The following is an 8,478-nucleotide window of genomic DNA, read 5'->3' as shown; positions in this document are numbered from 1 at the left end:
TCAAATATATATATATATATATATATATATATATATATATATATATATATATATATATATTTACCTTCATTGTGAAATCAAATGTGGATGAGGTACCATCAGGCATCAGCAACATTGATCGGGTTAATCATGAGTCGATAATTACACAGTATAGTTGTAAAATACATTAAAATAAAGGCAGATATCTCTAGGAGGCTGATTTGACGGTGTTCTTAAGACCCAAACCAATCATGCATATAGTATTGGCTTGGTATCTACTATCTACTCCCGACTGTCTATATACAAACACACAACAAAAATTATTTATCCAACTTTAAAAATGACAAAACAATCTATTGTTTTTCTTCTTTTGGTGAATTTAGACCAACATCTACTTGCTTTTTAAGTATAGTAGATTAAAGCTAGGTAAAGGCATCTCGTGCTTGAAATCAAACATATGAAATATAGAAACCTTAATGAAGGAAGATCAAAATCCAATGATTTTCCATGAAAATCGGTCAACAACTACTAATTTGAAAATCAATTTCATGCAAAAAAAACTACAAAGTAATAAAATCTCATATTCAGTAATCATAATCTTTGGTCTTAAGCCATCATTTCTATTTGAAATCAAATATGAAATAAAAAAACATGATGATCAAAGTTCGAAGTTGGATAATTCATCAACTTAATATGTCAACCAAATTGAACAAACACAAACACTTACAAACGAAATTTGTAGTTTTTCAATCCAAACAAACTCGTTACTTGAGTTCAAGTTTCTAGTTGCAAAAGTCCTGCTAAGCTCTTCACTACTTTATTCTACAAAAGAAAGCCACAAAACATATAGCTAAATTGAAATAATACTACTACAAAGATTTATTCGGATCCACTTTCAATAACACTAAAAAGACAAAAAAACAGATGAGACCTGCCATTGATGTTAGATGGTAATATACACACAGATCAAATTCACATGTACTTACACATACATGTCCCTGCCACTTGACAGATACACATAGTAAATATAGCATTGTACAAAAGATTTGAATAGTCAAGATTTTGCTTACCTGTTGTAGAGTCTAAATACTAATCCACAGGCACAATGAAGAGCATATCATGCAAACCCTTTTATTTAAGCATATATTCCCCACCACGAGCTTTATGTTCATCTAAACCAAAAAATTAACCATTAGAAGTGAATCTTTTTAGCCATTTCTGATAGTTGAAAAAAAACCTATAAATAAATATTATGATGGGAAGCTTACACGTCATATGAAAATCAGCATAACAATAAAGTAATATTGTAGAAACCTTATTCCAAAATTCCAGAGATCAAATTAGAAACAATCAGATAGCATATCCTAGAAAAAGGTTATCAGTAGACTAAAATATAGTAATTGACAGATTTAAAAATAGATTTTATATCTAGGATATCGGGATATAACTAACCTTTTTGAGATCTAAGGTTTCGTGGCTTTTAGAGTTACTGTTTTTTGGGTTTTAGACATAGGATTCAGGTTTCGTGATGGTGTGTTATTGATACCAACCTGTTAGCCACATTTTATTTAGCCATGTTTTCTTTTAATTAATCAATTAGTCAAATAGTAATTGCTTATATTTAGGAGGCCATGATTCCATTATGCATGCACGTTTCCATTTCTTAGTTAGTGTAGGTAGTATATTTATATTCCATGTAATTTAATTTTGAGGCATGAATGAATATTAAGAAAATTGCTCCAAATGATTCTCTGTCTTCTTCTTAGTTCTTGGGAGATTAACCTACTCTAACAGGTTTATATCAATTGGTGCTTTCATCATCGTCTCAATGCCTCCAAAAATCGAGTCCGGCTCCACCTCCGACAACCCCAAGATCACCCCCGACAACCCCAATGTCGCCATCAACGATCAATTGCAGGTTTTAATCCACCTTGCCACCGCCACCAACAACCGCCTAGACACCATCACCACTCATCTTGTTGCACAATCCGACACCATGAACAACATTGTCAAACTTCTCACCGCCAACAACAACAACAACAACCGGGCACAACCACCGTCGCCGCCGCCACCACCACCACCACCACCACATGCTCACCCTCGCCCACCAAAAATCTACCTCCTGAACTTTGACGGATCAAACCCGCTGGATTGGGTGTTCCAAGCGGAAAACTACTTTACCTATTATGCTATCCCACCAAACCAACGACTTGCCCTTTCCGTTTTTTACTTCACGGGTGATGCCCTCAGTTGGTACAAACATTTGTCCAATAACAACCTCCTTGGCACATGGGCTGAATTTACCCGTGCTCTTGAAACCCGCTTCGTCCCTTCCACCTACGAGAACCACCAACCTACACTTTTTAAGCTCTACCAAGTCTCCACGGTTGCCGCCTACCAATTTGAATTCGAGAAGATCAGTAATTGTGTCGTCGGTTTACCTCCCCACTCATTACGTGATTATTTCATCTCGGTCTTCGCCCAGATATTCAGGCCGAACTTGCCTTACACGGCCCCCAAACTCTCCACCAAACTTATGGTCTCGCGAAGCTAATCGAGGATAAACTTTGCGCTCAACTTCCATCTTCCGATGATTCCCTCGAGCCTCCCCTCACAAAATCGCCATTATTGCCCACCCCTCCACCACCTCCCCCAACACTTCCAATCAAACGGTTAAGCCCCACCGAGATGCAGAAACGACGATCCGAAGGTCTTTGTTACAATTGTCCAGCAAAATACCAACCGGGTCATCAATGCAACCCACCCAAGTTCCTCCTTCTTCAATCCGAAACCGAACCACCATGGACCCTCAACACACAATACGATCTCGGCCTTGAGGACAAGGCCATTTTTTAGGGCAGGAGTATTGATACGAACCTGTTAGCCACGTTTTATTTAGCAATGTTTTCTTTTAATTAGTCAATTAGTCAAATAGTAATTGCTTATATTCAGGAGGCCATGATTCCATTATGCATGCACGTTTCCATTTCTTAGTTAGTGTAGGTAGTGTATTTATATTCCATGTAATTTACTTTTGAGGCATGAATGAATATTAAGAAAATTGCTCCAAACGATTCTCTGTCTTCTTCTTATTTCTTGGGAGATTAACCTGCTCTAACAGGTTTATATCAGTTATCGTGATGGTGAGTGGTGTGTGTGTGTGTGTGTGTGTGGAGAGAGAGAGAGAGGGTGTACTGTTGGTGCCTTCATGATCGTTTCATTTGTAGTAGGAAAGAGAGTGAGAAAGAAGCGGTGCGGCGATGGAGCCTTGAGGATCGTTTCACTCTATAAATGGTTTTCCCTATGATCGAGTGTATGTGAGATAGAAGCCCAAGACTTCACATTGAGTGCTACCTGCATCTTCTTGGAGAGAGAGTGTGAGAGAACGACAGAGAGACGTAGGAGATGAAGGAGAAGAAAGAGTCGAGATAGTCATACAAACCTGAAAGAGTGTGGAGATAAAGGCGATGGAATAGAAATACGCCAAATATAGTGGAGACTGGCCAGAATCCACGTATATTTGCCAAGATCTCGGATTCAACAAACTCTACTGGGTCAAACTCATTCTATGCCAGCTTTCATTTGGAAGATGAGTTTGTTTAGTTTAAGATAAGATATAACGGATAAGAGTTAGATATAACATAACCGAGTCAAACGTCTACAATATTTAATGATATATGTGCATTGAATAATTGTACTCGGTGCTATATCATTCGTACAACTGAAATTTAATGTTTGACTGTAAATGTTTTAATGCATAAAGTTATTGTACATGATCAGTTATTATACATGATGAAGTATGACTTGTACCTCTTAAAATTCAGCATTTGAGGCTAAATGCTTATTAAGGTATAAAGATATATATATATATATATATATATATATATATATATATATATATATATATATATATATATATATAGGGATTTCAATCCCACAATGTTATATATATATATATATATATATATATATATATATATATATATATATATATATATATATATATATGGTATAACATTGTGGGATTGAAATCCCTATATATATATATATATATATATATATATATATATATATATATATATATATATATATATATATATAAAGTTATTGTACATGATCAGTTATTGTACATGATGAAGTATGGCTTGTACCTCTTAAAATTCAGCATTTGAGGCTAAATGCTTATTAAGGTATATATATATATATATATATATATATATATATATATATATATATATATATATATATAGGGATTTCAATCCCACAATGTTATATATATATATATATATATATATGGTATAACATTGTGGGATTGAAATCCCTATATATATATATATATATATATATATATATATATATATATATATATATATATATATATATATATATATATATATATATATATATATATAAAGTTATTGTACATGATCAGTTATTGTACATGATGAAGTATGGCTTGTACCTCTTAAAATTCAGCATTTGAGGCTAAATGCTTATTAAGGTATACAGATATATATATATATATATATATATATATATATATATATATATATATATATATATGTGGTATAACATTGTGGGATTGAAATCCCTATGTACTCACCAGGTTTCCCAACCTGACTCACTCAGTTTATTTGAATCACATGTATCGATGCGAAAATACATTACACTGAGAGATTAAAAGAGATGCAAATCATTAGTGTAAATGAATGTAAGGTCTGTTTATGCTTATGTTTCTGTATTGACGATGATATCCCGATGTTTTAAATAAAAATACATTTCTTCGGAAATGCTTTGATGACATCATTATCATGTTTTCTGGGAACAAATTCCGCAATACTACTTTTCAAAAAGGATACTCTGATTTTTAAATAAGCATAAATAAAAATTTTAAAATGACCGTGAATTTGGGAATGTCACATCTGTCGCCACTCGTAGGACCACTGCTTCTCCACCGCTGGACAGGTTATTTTCCGCCTCGCTCTTTTTTCTCCATCGTTCACCACCCCTCTAAAATAATTTGTTATCTTCTTCTGTCTCCACAAGAGTTTTCTGGTACTATTTTTCTTCACGTTTTTGTTAATTGGTCGAACTATGATGTGCAAGTCATGGTGACCTAACATAGTCGAACCATGGTGTAAGGACCATGGTGAAGTGTTAATTGGTCGAACCATGACGTACATGGTGACCTAACATAATCGGACCACGGTGTAAGAACCATGATGGCTTGTTAATTAGTCGAACCGTGATGTGTAAGTCATGGTGAACTAACATAGTTGGACCATGGTGAAGAATCATGGTGGCTTGTTAATTGGTCGAACCATGATGTGCAGGTCATGGTGACCTAACATAGACGGACCATGGTGTAAGAACCATGGTGGCTTGTTAATTGGTTGAACCGTGGTGTGCAAGTCATGATGACCTAACATAGCAGAACCATGGTGACTTGTTAATTGGTGGAACCATGATGTGCAAGTCATGATGACCTAACATAGTCGGACCATGGTGTAAGAGCTATGGTGGCTTGTTAATTGGTCGAACCATCATGTGCAAGTCATGGTGACCTATATTAGCAAGACCATGATGGCTTTGGTATGAACCGAGACATTTCGCCACTGAGAGTTAGATGGCTTCGATAGTCAAACCAAACAAAATTACTCTACTTGTGCCAAGTCAGACAAAAGTGCCCCGTTTGTGACAAGTATGCGGTGTAATTTAAAATGCATTCGCATTCGTTTCTTATAAGCTAACTAAAACATATGTAAATTGTACCTTAGGATTTTCGTGATGTGATTCATGGTGTAAGGTGTTTTGTCAAAAAGTGGCTTATCTTGTCTCTTGGAAGGAAGAAGCATTGTTTTTATAATTTCACCGTTTGCATTTCCTGTGATTATAATAAACCGCTCTTGGGAAGATGGTGAAATTATCTTGCAAAAGCTCATTTTGTTGTTGATAATGTAGTCCAAAATAAAATACTTTTAGCCCAAATAATAACAGCCGATCATAAAAGAATTGCACTCCATTTGGAGAATCCCAAAAGTATTGTTGTAGCCCATTTACAAATAATCAACCCAACTCCTTTTTTTATTATATTTCTTTCTGAGTAAAATTCCCAAAAGTATTGTTGTAGCCCATTTAAAAATAATCAACCCAATTCCCATTTGTTCTTACGCGGGCAGATTTTCTATTGTTGTCCTTTTTCTCTTTTTTTTTCTTTTTTTTTTTAGACGTGGAAAAGGCACAAAAGGCTACCAAATTATGGGCCCAGCATCTTGTTTTTCATTTCTTATTTTGTTAGTACGATACACAAGCATTACCGCATGTGGGACCCATGATCATTTATTAATTTTGAGAACAAACAACTTTAGCCTGCTATCACGAATTGATGTGGACAAAGGTTCTAAAAAGCTCGTCATGGCTTCATGGCTCCAAGGCTCGCACCTGTCGTCAAACTTTACCAAAACGCCGTCTTAACTTATATATGTGTATAAAAATGAATAACAGTTGAAAATACATATAAAAATATTAATTATATAGAAAATTGCCGCCTTAAGTCACGCCTTACAAACGTCGTGGCTCGCCAAGGTTCGGAAAAGCTTGAGGCTTGACATTGCCGCCAAGTCACGCCTTACGTTATTTAGAACCTTGGGACAGACACCCAAAAAAAGATAGAACTCGGTGGTCGAAGCTTCAATAATTCACAGAGGTGATCGGGATTTTTTTTTTTGGAGGGAAAAACATATCTTCCCTCTATTTCCCTATTATCTCGAGGTTTAAAAGTATTGATTTTTCTAGGCTTCGTTTGGTCTTTGTTATATAAAAACCCAAAAAGTAGGGATGAATTGGAATATCAATGCAACGTCCTTTTATATATAAATTTAATTGATTAAGTATATTAAAAATAAAAATAAATAATTTATCTTGCAGTGTTCCTTGACATCTAGGATAATAAAAGTGTGTTCACGCCGTACATAAAAACTAATATATAGCCCAGTTGAAGTTAACAAAATGATAAATAAAATAATATCCGAACTTGTCGAATAACTAATATGTATACTTATTGGATCTAAATACATTTGAAATGTTTTATACAAAAAAACTTTATATATTATTTTTATTGATAGATTTTAAAATATGAGCGATATATTATTTTTAAAATGTTCACATCGACTCGAACATAACTTTATTCGTTGAAAGCCAAATACAAATACCACTTCAACTACAACTTTTCTGTAATTTAAATATGATATTCTAATTAGTATTATATACGTTTTTTTTTTTAATTTGATTTGTGAGAAAAAAAAAGAGCAAGCAAGCTTGATGTTTTGAAACTAGACTGGTGAACAAACATTATTTGTGAAGTTTAAATTTGATTTGAAAAAAAAAATGATAGAAGAAGCAAGCTTTGATGTTTTGAAACTAAGCGGCTGAAGAAACATTATATAGCACTATAGCAGGCTCTTTATTACCAAACGACTGAAGATTCGAACATTATATAGCACTATAGCAGGCTCTTTATTACCAAACGCCTTCTAACCAACCCAACTAAAGAAAATTTGTTCTTTATTTTAACGCAACTTTTATATATCCAGCAAACAAGAGAAGCATGAGTATAAGGGAAGAAAAAAAACAGAGGTTGATACAATCAGAAGCACAAATAATCGATTGTCTTTATTGAACTTCAGTAATTCAATTTAGCTAAGTTTATTTTTTTCTTTTTTTTGGTCAGAAAGCGTCGAATCTAGCGAACTAATGTACCATGTCGAACCACAAGGTACAAACTGGTCAATCGAGTAGTGAGGTGAAACAAAATCATTCAATTTTTGTTGGAAATCAAAAAAAGACCAAACCAAATACGAATTTGCATGCAGAATAAAGCTATAGATCCAAAATTGCATACCTGGAAAAGTGGGGTTGATTTTTCCAATCTTGAAGATACGACAAGAGAGAGCTGAGCTGGGTACTTTCAATTCGCAGTTGTTAAATGTCTAAGGAGTACAATATGCATCTCTTGGACCCACCTCACACCTTTATTCCAGCCTTCAAGGCTCAAGCCAAGCAAAACGTCCTCGTTTTGTATAGCTGTCAAAAGGAATCCTTATTTTCCAGATTCATTGTTGCTAACTCTCATTCAAATTACTTTACACATGTACAAGTAGATGATACATAATTGTTTGGAAGAAGTTGGTGCCAAGCAGACACATTTATCTTTCAACTTTTCGATCCATTGTATTTTTTTTTTTTTTTGCTGCACAATGTACACCACCAAAAACAAAGTACAAATTGTTTATTTCTTGAAGAATCACGTATTTTTTTTATTTTTTATTTTTTTGCTTCACAATGTACACCACCAAAAACAAAGTCCAGATTGTTTATTTCTTGAAGATCTACTTTCAATCATATATTTCTTTCTCTTCGTCTGAATTTTTTACCGTTCAACACTCTCTGCTAAAAATGGTATGAGTCTTTGTTTGTGTTTTCCTATAAAATTTTGTAGTA

General features: G+C 34.1%; 1 long non-coding RNA gene across 2 annotated transcripts; it reads right to left on the bottom strand.

The window, feature by feature from the left end:
* Window positions 1–567: 567 nt before the first annotated feature.
* On the bottom strand, window positions 568–7,999 carry LOC145109626 (uncharacterized). 2 transcript variants are annotated; one of them, XR_013709104.1, is made up of 3 exons: window positions 7,880–7,995; window positions 911–1,151; window positions 568–801 (listed from the first exon to the last, which is right to left on the bottom strand). It is a non-coding gene; the product is annotated as an uncharacterized LOC145109626 (long non-coding RNA). The 2 variants fall into 2 exon arrangements; XR_013709103.1 differs by having other exon boundaries at window positions 703–1,151; window positions 7,880–7,999.
* Window positions 8,000–8,478: the final 479 nt, after the last annotated feature.

The sequence above is a fragment of the Lactuca virosa genome, chromosome 4 (genome assembly GCF_052849685.1).
Source record: "Lactuca virosa cultivar CGN04683 chromosome 4, Lactuca_virosa_CGN04683_v6, whole genome shotgun sequence".
Taxonomy (NCBI): domain Eukaryota; kingdom Viridiplantae; phylum Streptophyta; class Magnoliopsida; order Asterales; family Asteraceae; genus Lactuca; species Lactuca virosa.
Note: the sequence above shows the minus strand (reverse complement) of the source record. Positions and strands in the feature narration are given on the sequence as shown.